The sequence below is a fragment of the Salvelinus fontinalis genome, chromosome 27 (assembly GCF_029448725.1).
Source record: "Salvelinus fontinalis isolate EN_2023a chromosome 27, ASM2944872v1, whole genome shotgun sequence".
Lineage (NCBI taxonomy): Eukaryota > Metazoa > Chordata > Actinopteri > Salmoniformes > Salmonidae > Salvelinus > Salvelinus fontinalis.
In genome coordinates this window covers 3331071-3351236 of record NC_074691.1, presented here as the reverse complement: position 1 = coordinate 3351236, position 20166 = coordinate 3331071, and the positions used below count along the sequence as shown (strand labels likewise).

The following is a 20166-nucleotide window of genomic DNA, read 5'->3' as shown; positions in this document are numbered from 1 at the left end:
CCCTGTTACGAATAAAAGTAACTCTTTCCTTACATTTTTATATTTCACATTGCATATAAACTGACCATTCCATACACAATGGCTTTACAAAGTGTTTGTACGAGAAAAATCCAATAAATGTAGCAATATAATTTGATGAAGTACCGCAATAAACATGTTTGCGCATGCACAGCATAACAGAGCCATAAGCAGTTTCAACCGTACCGTCATGAATCCGTCCAGGAGGCCTGAGTCCGCTTTGGGTGGGGCTTGAAGACGTTCCATGGACCACTTCTCGATGATCGATGACACCTGAGAGTTTTCAGTGTTTAGGATCCTGAAACCCGTCAGGTTGACTCCGCTGTACCGATACGGCGCCATATCCAAAGCGAAAAGATCCTAAAATAAAAAAATAGCCTGATTCATGCTTGATACTTAATTATTATTTTTATATAAAGTACAAGTCAACAGTTTGGACACACCTACTCATTTCAGGGTTTTTCTTAACTATTTTTTATATTATAGAATAAGTCAAAATATATTTTATTTTGAGATTCTTCAAAGTAGCCACCCTTTGCCTTGATGACAGCTTTGCACACTCTTGGCATTCTCTCAACCAGCTTCACGAGGTAGTCACCTGGAATGCATTTCAATTAACAGGTGTGCCTTGTTAAAAGTACATTTGTGGAATTTCTTTCCTTCTTAATGTGTTTGAGCCAATCAGTTGTGTTGAGACAAGGTCGGGATGGTATGAAGAAATGGCCCTATTTGGTAAAAGACCAAGTCCATATTATGGCAAGAACAGCTCAAATAAGCAAAAAGAAACAAAAATCCATCATTACATTAAAACATGCATATCAGTTTATGCGGAAGATTTCAAGAAATATTCAAGTTTCTTCAAGTGCAGTCGCAAAAACCCTCAAGCGCTATGATGAAACTGGCTCTCATGCAGTGGCGACCCGTCATTCAGAGCAGGTGGGGCAGAGCCAACCTTTGCCTTGATTACGGCTTTGCACACTCTTGGCATTCTCTCAGCCAGCTTCATGAGGAATGCATTACAAAAGTCTTTAAGGAGTTCCCACATATACTGAGCACTTGTGGGCTGCTTTTCACTCTGCGGTCCAACTCATCCCAAACCATTTCAATTGGGTTGAGGTCGGGTGATCGTGGAGGCCAGGTCATCTGATGCAGCACTCCATCACTCTCCTTCTTGGTCAAATAGACCTTACACAGCCTGGAGGTGTGTTTTGGGTCATTGTCCTGTTGAAAATGAAATGATAGTCCCACTAAGCTCAAACCAGATGGGATGGCGTATCGCTGCAGAATGCTGTGGTAGCTATGCTGGTTAAGTGTGCCTTGAATTCTAAATAAATCACAGAAAGTGTCATCAGCAAAGCACCCCCACACCATCACACCTCCTCCTCCATGCTTCCTGGTGGGAACCACACATGTGGAGATCATCCGTTCACCTACTCTGCGTCTCACAAAGACATGGCAGTTGGAATCAAAAATCACGGGTCCTCAACTGGCAGCTTCATTACATAGTACCTGCAAGTCACAACGTCAACACTGAAGAAGCGACTTCGGGATGCTGGACTTCTAGGCAAAGTTCCTCTGTCCAGTGTCCGTGTTCTTTTGCCCATGTACCTCTTTTATTTTTAATGGCCAGTGTGAGATATGGCTTTTTCTTTGCAATTCATCCTTCATCCAGCATCCCGGAGTCGCCTCTTCACTGTTGACGTTGAGACTGGTGTTCTGCGGGTACTATTTAATGAAGCTGCCAGTTGAGGACTTGTGTGGCATCTGTTTCTCAAACTAGACACTCTAATGTACCTATCCTCTTGCTCAGTTGTGCACCAGGGCCTCCCATTCCTCTTTCTATTCTGGTTAGAGCCAGTTTCTGCTGTTCTGTGAAGGAAGTAGTACATAGCATTGTACAAGATCTTCAGTTTCTTGTCAATTTCTCGCATGGAATAGCCTTAATTTCTCAGAACAAGAATGGACTGATGAGTTTCAGAAGAAAGTTATTTGTTTCTAGCCATTGTGAGCCTATAGTCAAACCCACAAATGCTCCAGATACTCAACTGGTTTAAAGAAAGCCAGTTTTATTGCTTCTTTAATCAGTACAACAGTTTTCAGCTGCGCTAACATTGATTGCAAAAGGCTTTTCTAATGTCAATTAGCCTTTTAAAATGATAAACTTGGATTCGCTAACACATCGTGCCATTGGAACACAGGAGGGATGGGTGCTGATAAGGGGCCTCTGTACGCCTATCTAGATATTCAATAAAAAATAATCAGTTTCCAGCTACAATAGTCATTTACAAAATTAACAATTGTATTACTGATCAATTTTATGTTATTTTAATGGACAAAAAATGTGATTTTCTTTCAAAAAGGACGTTTCTAAGTGGCCCCATACTTTTGAACAGTAGTGTACATATTCCAACCAGAAGCCATGGATTAAAGGCAATATCAATATCGAGCTAAAGGCTAGAGCTGCTGCTTTCAAGGAGCGAGACACTAATCCCAACGCTTATTTGAAATCCCGCCATGCCCTCAGACAAACCATCAAACAAGCAAAGCGTCAATATAGGATTAAGATTGAATCCTACTACACCGGCTCTGATATCATGGGATGTGGCAGGGCTTAAACTATTACAGACTAAAAATGGAAACCCAGACGCGAGCTGCCCAGTGATGCGAGCCTAACAGATAAGCTAAATGCCTTTATGCACGCTTCGAGGCAAGCAACACTGAAGCATGCATGAGAGCACCAGTTGTTCTGAACGACTGTGTGATAATGCGCTTGGTAGCCGATGTGAGCAAGACCTTTAAACAGGTCAACATTCATAAAGCCGCGGGGCCAGACGGGTGACCAAGACGTGTTCTCATAGCATGCGCGGACAAACTGCAAAGTGTCTTCAATTACAACCTTTCCCTGACCGAGTCTGTAATACCTAAATGTTTGAAGCATACCACTATAGCCCCTGTGCCCAAGGAAGCGAAGGTAACCTTCACTCACGTCAGTAGCCATGAAGTGCTTTGAAAGGATGGTCATGGCCCTCATCAACAGCATCCTCCTGCATAACCTAGACCCACTCCAATTCGCATACCGCCCCAACAGATCCACAGATGACGCAATCTCAATTGCACTGCACACTGCCCTTTCCCAACTGGACAAATGTAACACTTATGTTAGAATGCTGTTCATTGACTACAGCTCAGCGTTCAACACCATAGTGCCCACAAAGCTCATCACTAAGCTAACGACCCCAGGTGGTAAGGGTATGCAACCACACGTCTGCCACGCTGATACTTAACACTGGGGTCCTTCAGGGGTGTGTACTTAGTCCCCTCCTGTACTCCCTGTTCACTCATGACTGTGTGGCCAAACACGACTCCAACACCATTAATTTTGCTGACGACACAACAGTAGTAAGACTGATCACTGACAAATGATGAGACAGCCTATAGGGAGGAGGTCAGAGAACTGGCATTGTGGTGCCAGGACAACAACCTCGCCCTCAATGTGAGCAAGACAAAGGAGCTGATTGTGGACTACAGGAAAATGCGGGCCGAACAGGCCCCCCCTAAAACTTCTTGCGACTACAGGGGGTGCTGTTTTCTCATTAGCATAATTGCATTACAGATTAAACAGCTTCCTACTAAATTCTTTATCGTACAATATGCATATTATTACTATTATTGGATAGAAAACAGTCTCTAGTTTCTATAGGCGTTGGAATTTTGTCTCTGAGTGGAACAGAACTCATTCTACAGCAATTTCCCTGACATGGAGTCAGATTTCACACATTTTGGCCCCTGATCTGGAGTCAGTTTAAAGGCCACTGTGAACGCTATCAGGATACGGACACTGCTTACGTCTTCCCCTGGATGCCTTTACGTGATGACGCTTTGAATGGTATCGATTGCGCAATCACAGCCACTATAAATGAAAAAAACCTGTAGGTAGGAACTCTTTTCCAGATGCGCCGGACGCACGGTGGACACCGACCTGCTCTTTTTCCAAGCATTAGTGTAGCCAGTAATATTTCTCAGGTCATGTTTTTACTCGTTATAGGAGTTAAAAACATCATAAGGTAGTTAATTTAAACCGTTTTATAGCAATTTATATCCGTTTAGTGCGCATTTTGGGACATTTATTTCTGAGACACTTTGAAGCGCCGGGCAGGTTTCCAGTTCATGCCGAACGCAGTTGGCATTTCCACATGGCAAGAGGACAGCTTTCGACCAAAAGACGATTAGACCCAAGAAAGGATTCTTTGCCCAAGATTCTGATGGAAGAACAGCTCAAAGTAGGAACAATTTATTATGATAAATCGTGTTTCTGTCGAAAAATGTTAATCGCTTATGACGCCATCTTGTTAGACGTAGCTTCGCTTGGCGCAAACTGTATTGAAAAGTAAGGATAATTTAAAAAATGTAAATCAGCGATTGTATTAAGAATTAAATTGTCTATCAATCGCTGTCCATCCTATATTTTTTAGTCACGTTTATGAGTATTTATGTATACGACTAGATCACTGTCTAATATGGCGCACGACATTGTCTGACCAGCTGGGCAACTTTTGTCATTGTCTAACCATGATTTTGGTGGCAAAATATGCAAATTTTCGAACAAACTGTATATGTATGTTCTAATATGATTTTACTGGAGTGTCATCGGAAGAATTCTGAGAAGGTTAGTGAAAAAATTAATATATTTTGGCGATGTTTACGTTATCGCTCTCTTTGGCTAGAATCAATGCTGGGGTAATGTGCTATGCTAATATAACGATTTATTGTGTTTTCGCTGTAAGACACTTAGAAAATCTGAAATATTGTCTGTATTCACAGGATCTGTGTCTTTCGATTAGTGTATGCTGTGTATTTTTACGAAATGTTTGATGATTAGTAATTAGGTAAACACGTTGCTCTATGTATTTATTCTAGTCCATTTGTGACGGTGGGTGCAATTGTAAACTATGATATCTACCTGAAATATGCACATTTTTCTAACAAAACCTATCCTATACCATAAATATGTTATCAGACTGTCATCTGATGAGTTTTTTTCTTGGTTAGGGGCTATCAATATCTTAGTTTAGCCGAATTGGTGATAGCACCTGATGGAGTAAGAAACTGATGGAGTTAGAAAATTGGTGTCTTTTGCTAACGTGGTTAGCTAATAGATTTACATATTTTGTCTTCCCTGTAAAACATTTAAAAAATCTGAAATGGTGGCTTTATTCACAAGATCTGTATCTTTCATTAGGTGTCTTGGACTTGTGATTTAATGATATTTAGATGCTACTATTTAATTGTGACGCTATGCTAGCGATGCTAATCAGTGTGGGGGGGGTGGGGGGTGCTCCCGGACCCGGGGTAGATACTCGTGAAAGGTTAATAACATCGAAGGGGCTGTAGTCCAGCGTGTCCACATCACCAGCGAACTTTCATGGTTCAAACACACCAAGACAGTCGTTAAGAAGGCATGACAACACTTTGTCCCCCCCAGGAGGCTGAAAAGATTTGGCATGTGTCCCCAGATCCTCAAAAGGTTCTACAGCTACACCATCGAGAGCATCCTGACAGGTTGCATCACCGCCCGCTGTGGCAACTGCTCAGCATCTGACCGTAAGGTGCTACAGAGGGTAACGCATACGGCCCAGTACATTACTGTGGCCAAGCTTCCTGCCATCCAAGACCTATATACTAGGTGGTGTCAGAGGAAAGGCCAAAATATTTTCAGAGACTCCAGTCACCCAAGTCATAGACTGTTTTTTTTTGCTACTGCACGGCAAGTGCTACCGGAGCGTCAAGTCTAGAACCAAAAGGCTCCTCAACAGCGTCTATCCCCAAGCCATAAGACTGCTGAACAATTAATCAAATGGCCACTGGACTATTTACATTGACCCCCCCCCTCCATTTGTTTTGTACACTGTTGCTACTAGCTGTTTATTATCTATGCATAGTCACTTCACCCCTACCTACGACCTACCTGTACCCCCGCACACTGACTCGGTACCGGTGCCCCTGTATGTAGCCTCGTTAATTGAATTTTATTGTTACTTTTTGTTTTTTTACTTTTGTATCTTTGGTAAATATTTTCTAAGTTTTCTATATTTTCTAATACTCTCTCTTAAACTTGTAAGTAAGCATTTCCCGGTAAGGTTGTATTCGGCGCATGTGACAAAGTTTCCTTTGATTTGCTTTGAAGAAACTTTCAAAGTTCTTGACATTTTCCAGATTGACTGACCTTCATGTCTTAACCTGTCTAGGATCAGCGTGGCGCTAGCGGCACACCCCCCCCCCCCCCACTGAAAAACCAGTGCCGCGAAATTCAAAAAAAATATTTTTTTAAAATATTTAACTTTCACACATTAAAGTCCAATACAGCTAATGAAAGACACAGATCTTATGAATCCAGTCAACATTTCCGATTTTTAAAATGTTTTACAGGGAAGACACAATATGTAAAGATGTACATCTATTACCTAAAAACACATTAGCATAATCCACCATCTTTTATTTGTCCACCAACACCAGTAGCCATCACCAATTCGGCTAAACTAAGATATTTATAGCCTCTAACCAACAAAAAAACTCATTAGATGACAGTCTGATAACATATTTATGGTATGGGATAGGTTTTGTTAGAAAAAAGTGCATATTTCAGGTATATGGCATAGTTTACAATTGCACCCACCATCACAAATGGACTAGAATAATTACAATGAGCAACGTGTTTACCTAACTACTAATCATCAAACATTTCGTAAAAATACACAGCATACACGAATCGAAAGACACAGATCCTGTGAATACAGACAATATTTCAGATTTTCTAAGTGTCTTACAGCGAAAACACAATAAATCGTTATATTAGCTTAGCACATAGCAATTAGCAGCCCAGCATTGATTCTAGCCAAAGTGAGCGATAAAAGTCAACATCGCCAAAAGATATTAATTTTTTCACTAACCTTCTCAGAATTCTTCCGATGACACTCCTGTAACATCACATTACAACATGCATATACAGTTTGATCGAAAATGTTTATATTTAGCCACCAAAATCATAGTTAGACAATGTGAAATGTAGCTCAGCTGGTCAGAAAATGTCCTTGCGCCACTTAGACAGTGATCTACTCTTATACATAAATACTCATAAACGTGACTAAAAAATATAGGGTGGACAGGGATTGATAGACAATTTAATTCTTAATACAATTGCGTTATTACATTTTTTAATTTATCCTTACTTTTCAATACAGTTTGCGCCAAGCGAAGCTACGTCAAAAAACATGGCGTCCTAAGCCACTAAAATGTTTCGACAGAAACACGATTTATCATAATAAAAATGTCCTACCTTGAGCTGTTCTTCCATCAGTATCTTGGGCAAAGGATCCTTTCTTGGGAGAAATCGTCTTTTGGTGGAAAGCTGTCCTCTTGCCATGTGGAAATGTCAACTACGTTCGGGATGAACTGAAAAGCGTGCCCAACTTTTCACATCGTTGCAAAAATAAATGTCCCAAAATCGCACTAAACGGATATAAATTGCTATAAAACGCTTTAAATTAACTACTTTATGATGTTTGTAACTCCTATAACGAGTGAAAAGATGACCGGAGAAATATAACAGGCTAAACTAACGCTTGGAACAGGAGAGGGTCGGTGTCTTCCACGCGCGTTACGCAGCTCCCAAAGAATGACTAGCTTCAGAGTTTTTTCATTTGTAGGGCCTGTGAACGCGCAATCGAGCCCGTTGGAATCGTCATCACGTAAAGGCATCCAGGGGAAGACGTAAGAAGTGTCCGTATAGTCATAGCAACGACAGTGCCCTTTTAACTGACTTCAGAAAAGTGGCCAACATTTCTCAAATCTGACTCCATGTCAGGGAAATTGCTGTAGAATGGGCTCTGTTCCACTTAGAGACAAAATTTCAACTCCTATAGAAACTATAGACTGTTTTCTATCCAATAATAATAATAATATGCATATTGTACGATCAAGGATTTTGTGGGAAGCCGTTTAAAAAATTAGCCACATTAGCATAAATAGTCTAAACAGCGCCCCCATCCCCAACAGGTTAAAGTAATGATGGAGTTTCATTTCTCCTTGCTTATTTGAGCTGTTCCATAATATTGACTTGGTCTTTTACCAAATAGGGCTATCTTCTGTATACCACCCCTGCCTTGTGACAATACAACTGATTGGCTGAAACGCATTAAGAAGGAAAGAAATTCCACAACTTAACTTTTAACAAGGCACACCTGTTAATTGAAATGCATTCCAGGTGACTACCTCGTAAAGCTGGATGAGAGAATGCCAAGAGTGTCCAAAGCTTTCATCAAGGCAAAGGATGGCTACTTTGAAAATATATTTTGATTTGTTAAACACTTTTTTGGTTACTACATGATTCCATATGTGTTATTTCATAGTTTTGATGTCTTCACTATTATTCTACCATGTAGGACCCTGCAATGAGTAGGTGTGTCCAAACCTTTGACTGGTACTGTATATATAATATTTTTTATTCCACTCCAAATAGGAACTTATACATACGAACAACAACTTAGTCGCACACAAAGACTACATCTGATCTGCCCACACCCGCATGCTCACACCACCATCTCTAGTTCCAGCATTACCCTCGATCATAACGACTGTGTCTTTGCATTTTGGTACACCAGTAGTACATTCGTTTGCCTTGCAGCATTGCGTTGCAGAGGCAGTTGTAGTGCTATCTGTGTGGTGCATACAATGGATTATTCTAACGTATGTGTCAAACTGTACACTTAGACGGCTTGACAGAAATAGTAGCAGAAGGTGAATGTTGAACATGATGCTGCTTACCATTTTGCGTAATGACGCTGTCAGTGTGATCAAGGTGTTATCATTAGCCACTTAGCCTTAAATTGTACACATTCATTTTTCTTGGTTGCCCATGTTATTTAAATAATAAATCATTTGATTTTTCAATTGTGTTATTTTATTTTTAAAAATTTTTAAGGGGTGGATCAGCTTAATATTGCGGAAAGAATGTTGCTTCCATCAATGTAGTTGTCTGCATCATTTCCAATCCCCCATATTTTTTTTGTAAATATATACAGTGGGGAGAACAAGTATTTGATACACTGCCGATTTTGCAGGTTTTCCTACTTACAAAGCATGTAGAGGTCTGTAATTTTTATCACAGGTACACTTCAACTGTGAGAGACGGAACCTAAAAAAAAAATGATTTTTAAGTAATTAATTAGCATTTTATTGCATGACATAAGTATTTGATCACCTACCAACCAGTAAGAATTCCGGCTCTCACAGACCTGTTGCAGATTTTCCTACTTACAAGCATCTATCTCTCAACATCATCCATTTCGGATTTCTATTTGCCATATATTTTTCAACTGTGCTGTTTCACAAAATAATTTAACCTTCCTATTTTCATAGCTTCTACAGATTGTAAATTTAAAAAAAAATTTTTTGCTAAAATAATTATTATATTATTGATTGATTGACTATGGCTTTTCAAATCACCCAGTATTGCTATCTGTAGCGTTAGTTCTAGGCAAATGTTGCAATTCTTCAGCCATTCCTGGACCTGTGACCAAAAATGAGCTACATATGGACAATACCAAAATAAATGATCTAATGACTGCTTCCTCACAGCAGAATCTGCAGAGCTGGGAAGATTGTATACCCCATATATATAACATTTTATTAGTTGCAAGAATTTTGTATCGTAATTTAAATGGAAAATGTGAAGTTTTGAATCCGGCGTTGTTTTGCGTATCAATTCATAAACCATGTGCCATGGAATGGGTACATCGCAAATCTCTTCCCAACTATTTTGCAATTTATATGGCACAGCAGTCCGTTTTTTGGTCCTTAAATGAAATTGGTATATGTTTTTATTTATCACACTTTTCTTTAACCATTTATGTTATTTAATGCAGGGCTGACATACAAGTTCCTTACTTTTTTCCCCTTCTACTTGCCTCTTCCATTTTTGTGGTAATGCTGCAATTAATTGGTTGTAATTTTGGGTAGAGCAAACATTTCCATATGTCTGTGTTAGCTGCATGTGACATAACTCCACCAGTCCTATTTATGATCTCATTCACTAAAATGATACCTTTTTTAAACATTTCTTTGATAAATACAGTTTTTTTTATCAATTAGTATATTTGAATTTAACCACAATATTTGTTGTACTATTTGTTCTGTCCTTTCAGGTGGATTAAACTGAAATTGCAACCAACTTTCTAAAGATTGTTTAAAAAATAAAGATAATTTGGAGATTTTTTCCTTTTCAAACAACCGAAAGTGAGCAGGTGTAATCTGAATAAAGGGAAAAAGGCCCTTCTTGAACATAGGATGAGACATTCGTACCAATTTACTAGAGAACCAGTTTAGATTTAAGTATAACTTTTGTATGACTGATGCCTTTAGTGAGAGGTCTAATGCTTTAATATTTAATAATTTCTGCCCTCCGAATTCATATTCGTTATATAAATAGGCCCTGTTAATTTGATCTGGCTTGCCAATCCAAATAAAATTGAATATTTTTTGTTCATATAATTTAAAAAGCAGGTCATTAGGTGTAGGCAAAACCATAAGCAAATAGGTAAACTGTGATATGACTAAAGAGTTAATCAGGGTGATTTTTCCACAAATAGACAGGTATTTTCCTTTCCATGGTAGCAAGATCTTATCTATTTTTGTTAACTTTCTATAAAAATGTATTGGAGTGAGATCATTTCTTTCTTTTGGGATTTGTATACCGAGTATGTCCACATCTCCGTCTGTAACGGTTTCTCTCCTCCTCTTCGTCTGAAGAGTAGGAGTAGGGATCAGACCAAAATGCAGCGGGTTGTGAAGACATAATGAATATTTATTAACAGAACGATGAAACACGAAAACTCTTTAACAAACTACAAAACAAATAAACGACGTAGACTGACCTAAAACATGAGAACTTACTAATACACGAAGAACGCACGAACAGGTACAGACTACAAACCAACGCTACAGTCCTGTGTGGTACAAAACATACATACAGACACGGAAGACAATCACCCACAAACAAACAGTGAGAACAGCCTACCTTAATATGGTTCTCAATCAGAGGAAACGTCAAACACCTGCCTCTAATTGAGAACCATATCAGGCAACACATTAAACCCAACATAGAAACACAACACATAGAATGCCCTTGGGTCCTGTTTCAGTAATAATGACATCAGACCTTCTTGCTGCGTGTCTGATAATCTACCATTTACATAGGAGTGTTTAAAACATGCTAATAATGGTCCTCTGAGTATATCAAAAGTTTTGTATACTTCCACTGGTATGCCATCCAGCCCTGTTTCCCCATCCTTAAAGGCCCCAATTGCATCAAGCAGTACCTCCTCTGTAATTTGGCCTTCACATGAGTCTTTCTGTACAGATGTTAATTTTACATTATTATCAGGGGAAAAATCCATACAATTAGTTTCAGTTAGTGGAGATGGAGGAGCCTGAAACGAAAACATATTCTTAAAGTACTTTACTTCCTCTTTCAAAATATCATTTGGTGAATCATGCGTGACTCCATTTGTAACAAGTTTTAATAAAAAAAAATTGGTAGCATTTCTATATTGAAGATTGAAAAAGAATTTGGTGCATTTTTCCCCATATTCCATCCAGTTCGCTTTATTTTTATAATATATTACACTGGATCTTTCTTGAATAAGTTCCTCCATTTTTTTTATTTTTCCTCTAACTTATTCTGTGCCTCTATGGTACCGTTTTTATTGCTATCTAACTGTACTGTTAGTCCTTCAATTTCCTTGGTTAATATGGACTCTTTTGATCTAAATTGCTTTTGTTTTATACATGAGTACTGAATTGCATGGCCTCTAAAGGCACACTTAAGTGTCCCATACAATACGGGGATCTGCTGTACCTATGTTATGTCTGAAAAAGTCCGTTATAAATTATTCTGTCCTAGTTCTAAACAATTTATCATCTAGTAGGCTTTGATTAAATTTCAAATATCCTCGCCCACATGGGAATTCTGTAAGAGTAATATATATGCCAATTATGTGATGATCCGACCGCATTCTGTCCCCTATCAACAATTTTTTAATTGTTGGTGCCAGAGAGAATGGCATAAGAAAGTAGTCAAGACGACTAGCTTGATTAAGCCTCTGCCATGTATATCTCACTAGATCAGGGTATTTAAGTTTCCATATATCCACTAATTCCAATATACAGTGGGGCAAAAAAGTATTTAGTCAGCCACCAATTGTGCAAGTTCTCCCACTTAAAAAGATGAGAGAGGCCTGTAATTTTCATCATATGACAGACAATGACAGACAAAATGAGAGAAGAAAAATCCAGACAATCACATTGTAGGATTTTTTATGAATTTATTTGCAAATAATGGTGGAAAATAAGTATTTGGTCACCTACAAACAAGCAAGATTTCTGGCTCTCACAGACCTGTAACTTCTTCTTTAAGAGGCTCCTCTGTCCTCCACTCGTTACCTGTATTAATGGCACCTGTTTGAACTTGTTATTAGTATAAAAGACACCTGTCCACAACCTCAAACAGTCACACTCCAAACTCCACTATGGCCAAGACCAAAGAGCTGTCAAAGGACACCAGAAACAAAATTGTAGACCTGCACCAGGCTGGGAAGACTGAATCTGCAATAGGTAAGCAGCTTGGTTTGAAGAAATCAACTGTGGGAGCAATTATTAGGAAATGGAAGACATACCAGACCACTGATAATCTCCCTCGATCTGGGGCTCCACGCAAGATCTCACCCCGTGGGGTCAAAATGATCACAAGAACGGTGAGCAAAAATCCCAGAACCACACGGGGGGACCTAGTGAATGACCTGCAGAGAGCTGGGACCAAAGTAACAAAGCCTACCATCAGTAACACACTACGCCGCCAGGGACTCAAATCCTGCAGTGCCAGACGTGTCCCCCTGCTTAAGCCAGTACATGACCAGGACCGTCTGAAGTTTGCTAGAGAGCATTTGGATGATCCAGAAGAAGATTGGGAGAATGTCATATGGTCAGATGAAACCAAAATATAACTTTTTGGTAAAAACTCAACTCGTCGTGTTTGGAGGACAAAGAATGCTGAGTTGCATCCAAAGAACACCATACCTACTGTGAAGCATGGGGGTGGAAACATCATGCTTTGGGGCTGTTTTTCTGCAAAGGGACCAGGACGACTGATCCGTGTAAAGGAAATAACGAATGGGGCTATGTATCGTGAGATTTTGAGTGAAAACCTCCTTCCATCAGCAAGGGCATTGAAGATGAAACGTGGCTGGGTCTTTCAGCATGACAATGATCCCAAACACGCCCGGGCAACGAAGGAGTGGCTTCGTAAGAAGCATTTCAAGGTCCTGGAGTGGCCTAGCCAGTCTCCAGATCTCAACCCCATAGAAAATCTTTGGAGGGAGTTGAAAGTCCGTGTTGCCCAGCAACAGCCCCAAAACATCACTGCTCTAGAGGAGATCTGCATGGAGGAATTGGCCAAAATACCAGCAACAGTGTGTGAAAACCTTGTGAAGACTTACAGAAAACGTTTGACCTCTGTCACTGCCAACAAAGGGTATATAACAAAGTATTGAGATAAACTTTTGTTATTGAACAAATACTTATTTTCCACCATAAAATAAATTCATTAAAAATCCTACAATGTGATTTTCTGCATTTTTTTTTCTCATTTTGTCTGTCATAGTTGAAATGTACCTATGATGAAAATTACAGGCCTCTCTCATCTTTTTAAGTGGGGGAACTTGTACAATTGGTGGCTGACTAAATACTTTTTTGCCCCACTGTATCCATGACATTCATGATTTCCTTAAGTGCCTGAGGGTGATAGTTTGTAGTGTGATTTCCTTTCCGGTCCATAGAGGTATTTAAGACCGTATTAAAATCTCCCCCCATAATAATAGAGTCTAGTGTTGCTTGTAGAGTTGATAAATTCTTATATATATTTTCAAAGAAGCTTGGATCATCATTATTTGGACCGTATAGGTTAATAAGCCATATCTGTTTATTGTCCAATAACATATTTAAAATAATCCATCTACCTTGAGGATCTGTTTGGACAATTTGCACATTTGGATCAAAATTATTGTTAATTAAAACCATCACCCCTTTTGAATTTCTTTGCCCATGGGAGAAATATATTTTGCCCCCCCAGTTCTTTTTCCACAAAACTTAATCTAAAACTGTTGAATGGGTTTCCTCTAAACAATAGATATTATATTCCTTCTCTTTTAGCCAGGTAAATACTGATTGTCTTTTCTTATTATCTGCTAGGCCATTACAATTGTAACTGGCTATACTTATTTCACCACTTACCATAATGAGACACAACTTTCAATTCTTTTTATCAAAATATATGTTTGTAAACGTACCATTAAAAAGTAACATGATGATTGAGTGTCTATATAACTGTACCATGATATTTGCATTTCTACTAAGTAAACCTCCAATTGGTCCCTACTATTTCACCCGCTAAAAGCCCTCCTCATCCCGAGTTGGGTTGTCATCCCAATGCCCGGCAGACCACCCTCGACCCCCTGTATCCCATAGCCCTGAACCGACTGGGATCCATCCTTTGAAAAGAGCACACAGTGCCATTTACCAAATTGAAGTAGATCAACTGCCAAATGCATTTCCATCGCCCTCACCTCGATTTGTATTATATATAGCTGTGGATCATCCTCTATTGTCCCTAACATATTTTACTCCTTCGCAACAGTTGTGAGATACACACATACACCCACACACACTCAACCCTTACCCCCACACAACCATTAGCTCACTTTCTCAACAATTGCACCATCCCAGAGCCCAACTCAAGATAGGTCTTGATTTACAAACGCACTTACAGTTGCAGCTGCAGGAGAAGGCCTGCAAGACCGCGCAAAAAAATGGCCAAAAATTGAGAGATTTTATTTACCATTGTCACATCCTAGATGATGGAGGTCAAATGTACACCTTTTCCCTGAAACACCCTCAATACGGTCACCCGTATTTACCATATTCCCAAGCATCTCCATGCAGTCCGACTTTGATTTTGTGCCACCAGGGTCACAATAATATACCCCCTCTCTGAATGTCCGAGTCAATTGTGTTATTGATGATTGATTTTCAAGTTTTTTGTCAGTTTTTTTTTCAAAATGAGTGCTGAGAAGATAATCATCAGCCCATTGGGTATCTCACTACAACCCCCATATGCCGTGTCTTGAAATATGCACAGACGGATTAAAAGTAAGTTTACATTGTAATACTTCTGACAGGCAATTTTCTAGCTCCCCACATAACTTTTGGACTTCATAGCATTCCCAGAAAGCATGGATTATTGAGTCAATTTGGGAATTTTATCTCTTAGACTGGATTAAGAGCACATTTCTCGTCAACTGTAATTTGGTTAGTTATGCTCCAACTTTCCCTCCGTCTTGTGCCAACAGCAGTTCTTTTTAAGTCTTGGTTGCAGTAGTTCCAAGAGATTATCAGTTGGATATGCTCTGTGCAGGGTTCTGTAAATCTTCCCTATCATATGATCATCCTTTTCTGACTCAAATAAGGTTGCTCTGATGTCCAAAATATGTCAAATACAAATTTTGTGATATGAAACTTTTAAATTGCATGTGTTTGAAATGATCTACATTGGTCAGTCCCAAAAAAGTCATTTACAGTTAAGGTGACCACATATCTTGGATTGTGTGGGACAGTCCAGCACTTTGTTCCGCAAACATACAATCATGTCCCGCATTTTATTAACAAATTCAAACACTACTATTTTAGAAAAAAAAGGTTCTCTCGTATTTCAGTCAGACATCCCAACCCTTCTTTTGCAGTCACCTTGCACTTATGAAAATAAATATATTATAAAGATGTGGTACTGGTGATTTTAAATACTTTCCAATCGTAGTTAAGATCTGATATTCTGCACAGAGCAAGGTGACACGGTAGGCCAACGTCATAGGCCTAGCATCAACCAATCACATTTCTCAAATCCTTTCGGGAGAAATTCAAGATACAGTCGGAGAGGACAGTTGGGATTAACTACTTACAAAAAGCATGCTTCTGACGAAGAGCTACACAAGTTAGTAAACAGCTATATTAGACTAAAAGATATAATACTTGAGTCTCTCCATAATCATTAGTTGCTCATTGAACATAATATGTGCAGGTACTTCACTCAATCCCATGTTAAGTCTCCCTTCCTAACAGTTTTACATTCAATGAGAGCTGAGACCAACCAGCAAAGTTTCCTTGGCCCAATATTCCCAGATTTTCACACGTGGTCTCTCGTTTCTGTATCACCAAATTTTGCACGAGGCAGAAGAGTAAACTAGGTGTGGATCAATTAGCTCGTCCGGTGCAGCAGGAGCAGGGGTGTTGTACTGACGGAGCGCCTCTTCTCACGGTGCTCGTTTAGGACAGTAAGATCAAAGCTGAATCAATGAAAAATCTTGAAAGATCACATAATATTGAATTTGTATTCTAAATAACATCACCAAATATAATAGTATAACATTACTTACTCCACCTAATTTCTTACGAGACTTTAGGATGGTTAGCTGAATAGTCCCAAAAAAACTAGGCAGAATGTGCCCCCCAAAAATGATTGTAGGCTTCACTGTCCCGCAAATGTCCCGCAAAATAATTTACCGCATTTGGGTATTTTAAATGTGGTAACCCTATTTACGGTTTCTATGCCTTTAGTTTTCCATGTGGACCAATTTATAATTTCTGAAAAGCTATCCAAGGAGTGTGTTTTTAGGGAGTGATATTGATTCTTGTAGAATATGTTTTCTTTTCATCCATATCCTTATAGCGTTCTTAACTATGAAGTTGTTAATGTTCTTAGCTTTATTCTTTGAAAATAGACACATAAAAAGATTCTGGAGATGAGCAACTTCAATATGTACCCATTGTTCCTCTTCAGTGCATTTAACTATATGTCATAAGTAAAAGCCTTGGGTAGTGAGTTATTACAATTCCAAGTCTGGAAGGTTAAATCCACCCTGAGACTTAGGAAGATGTAAAACTTTCCTTTTTATTCTATGAATTTTATTTGCCCATATATATTTGTATATTTCTTAAACTAGGCAAGTCGGTTAAGAACAAATTCTTATTTTACAATGACGGCCAAACCCAGACGACGCTGGGCCAATTGTGCGCCACCAGATGTGATACAGCCTGGATTTGAACTGTAGTGACACCTCTAGCACTGAGATGCACTGCTTTAGACCGCTGCACCACTTGGGAGCCTCGAATGAAGTCTTATGACTGAGTATACATTTTTAAAGAAGGTTTCCAGCTAGCAATAAGGAACAGGCCCAAAAGCGGCCACTGATTGAATCGGGTGTTGGACTCGGCCCGGAAACAAAATGAATTACATCAGGTCGTTTCCGTCTACCGGAATTCAGCCGACTTTACAGAATCCCCGCATAAGCGGGCCGATGCAAATTTAACTTCTTGAGTGCAGGGGGCAGCATTTTCACTTTCGGGAAAAATAGCATGCCAAAATTCAACTGCTTGCTACTCATCCCCCAGAATATAAGATATGCATATCATTAGTAGATTTGGATAGAAAACACTCTGAAGTTTCAAAAACAGTTTGAATCATGTCTGTGAGAATAACAGAACTTATGTAGCAGGCAAAACCCTGAGGACAAACCATTCAGAATTTGTATTTTTTTGATGTCACTGTCTTTTCAATTGTTTTTTTTTAGAGACACCAGATTTCTAATGGACTTGCTTGCAGTTCCTACCGCTTCCACTGGATGTCACCAGTCCCTGGAAATCGGTTGAGGTTATTCCTTTGTGTAGTGAAGAAGTAGGGCTATCGTAAATGAGGGTCACATGAAGTAAATTTTTGGAGAGAGTCACGTTATGAAAAAAGTTGTGTCAGTTTGTTTTCTTTTTGTATTGAACACAGATCATCCCGTCTTCAAATCGATTGATTATTAACGTTTTAAAATACCTAACGTTGTATGACAAAAGTAGTTTGAAATGTTTTGGTAAAGTTTACATGTAACTTTTGATATATTTTGTAGTGAAGTGGCGAAAGTTGGAAGCTGTGTTTTTCTGGATGAAACGGTCCAAATAAATTGACATTTTGGATATATATCCACGGAATTAATCGAACAAAAGGACCATTCGTGATGTTTATGGGACATATTGGAGTGCCAACAAAAGAATTTCGTCAAAGGTAAGGCATGATTTATATTTTATTTCTGCGTTTTGTGTCGTGCTTGCAGTGTTGAAATATGCTACTCTGTTTGTTTACTGATGTGCTATCATCAGATAATAGCATCTTATGCTTTCGCCGAAAAGCTTTTTTGAAATCTGACATGTTGGCTGGATTCACAACGAGTGTAGCTTTAATTTGGTATCTTACATGTGTGATTTAATGAAAGTTTGATTTTTATATCATGTTATTTGAATATGGCGCGCTGTATTTTCCCTGGCTATTGGCCGGTGGGACGTTTGCGTCCCACTTGCCCCAGAGAAGTTAAATAAATGTATACAAAATGACCCGATATAGTAATTTTAAATATTACTATTATACATTTTATACATACAAATTATACCCATCCACAAACAAACATTTTGTGACGGAGGAAACACCGTACTCCTGGTGACCGTGTCAGCGTGCATGTACCTGGCCCGCCACAGGAGTCGCTACAGTGCGATGGGACAAGGACATCCTGGCCGGCCAAACCCTCCCCTAACTCAGACAACGCTGGGTCAATTGTACGTCGCCTCATGGGTCTCCCGGGTGCGGCCGGCACGGGTCTCGACCCAGCATCTGTAGCAATGCAGTTTTCACTGCGATGCAGTGTCTATGACCACAGTATCAAAATACTAAAATACTACACAAAACTCTTAAAGAATTTCATTTAAATGTTAATTGTATTTTTTGAATACAGACAAAATGACAAAAATGGAAAAATAAATAATTAAATGTTATTTATATAAAGCAGCCCGAGCCCCAAGTAATACATTTAGGCCAGATAACTCACACCGGAATCGGCCCGAGCGCAATCCTTGCATCCTAGCCATAAGTAATACTGCTGAAGGTGGACCCAGACTCGGGCTACATGACGCCGGCCAAGTCTGACTCTTAGCCGAGTTCCCCGACTCTCAGCTGGAATCAGCCCAGATCCACTGTGATAGCTGGGTCTTCAGGGGGGTAATTGGTATTACCAAAAATAAATACAAAAACTTTGAGAGCTTTGCCATTCTAAAGAAGTTTATTCTACCTGTAATATTCATGGAAAGATTATTCCATTTAATTAGATATGCTTAATTAGATCTGCTTTTGTATTGTTGAGGAATGGATTACAATTATCATTATATATTTGTTTTTTATTTCATATTTTTTGTGTTCCCTTAAAGGGTATCTGTAGACCGTGAGTTTTTCCTATTGCCATTATCATTTTTTTTCACGTAAATTGTATATCCTGAGATTTGAGTATTCTGAAAATATTTTGGGCAAAGTGGGCATTGAGTTTTCAAAATTGGTCAGGTATATCAAGAGATTGTCTGCAAATAAGTTTAGTTTATATTCATGTTTACCAAAACTTATACATGTTACATTTGGGTCCTGTCTAATTCTTTCTTCAAGCGGTTCAATTGACAGTGTGAACAATAGGGTGGAGAAGGACAAGTCACGCCCTGACCTAAGTTATATATGTTTTCTGTATTATTTTGGTCAGGTCAGGGTGTGACGTGGGTGGGTATGCATGTTTTGTGTTGTCTAGGGTTTTTTGTAAGTCTAGGTTATTGTAGGTCTATGGTGGCCTGAATTGGTTCCCAATCAGAGGCAGCTGTTTATTGTTGTCTCTGATTGGGGATCATATTTAGGTTGCCATTTTCCATTTAGGTTTTGTAGGTTATTGTCTATGTGTAGTTACATGTCAGCACTAGTTGTTTATAGCTACACGTTCGTTTTGTTACTTTGTTTAAGTGTTCTTCGATTATTAAAGAAGAATGTACTCATATCACGCTGCGCCTTGGTCTCCTCACTACGACGAACGTGACAGGACATCCCTATCCTATGGCCCTTTCTACAGCAATTTCGTCAGATAATGTACAGTATTATTTGTGTATATTTTTGCTTTAGGACATATATACAATATTTGTATT

At 39.1% G+C, this 20166-nt stretch overlaps 1 pseudogene; it reads right to left on the bottom strand.

The window, feature by feature from the left end:
- Positions 1-20166, bottom strand: part of LOC129824876 (glutamate receptor ionotropic, kainate 2-like) — a 185209-nt pseudogene that overhangs the window by 122470 nt on the left and 42573 nt on the right.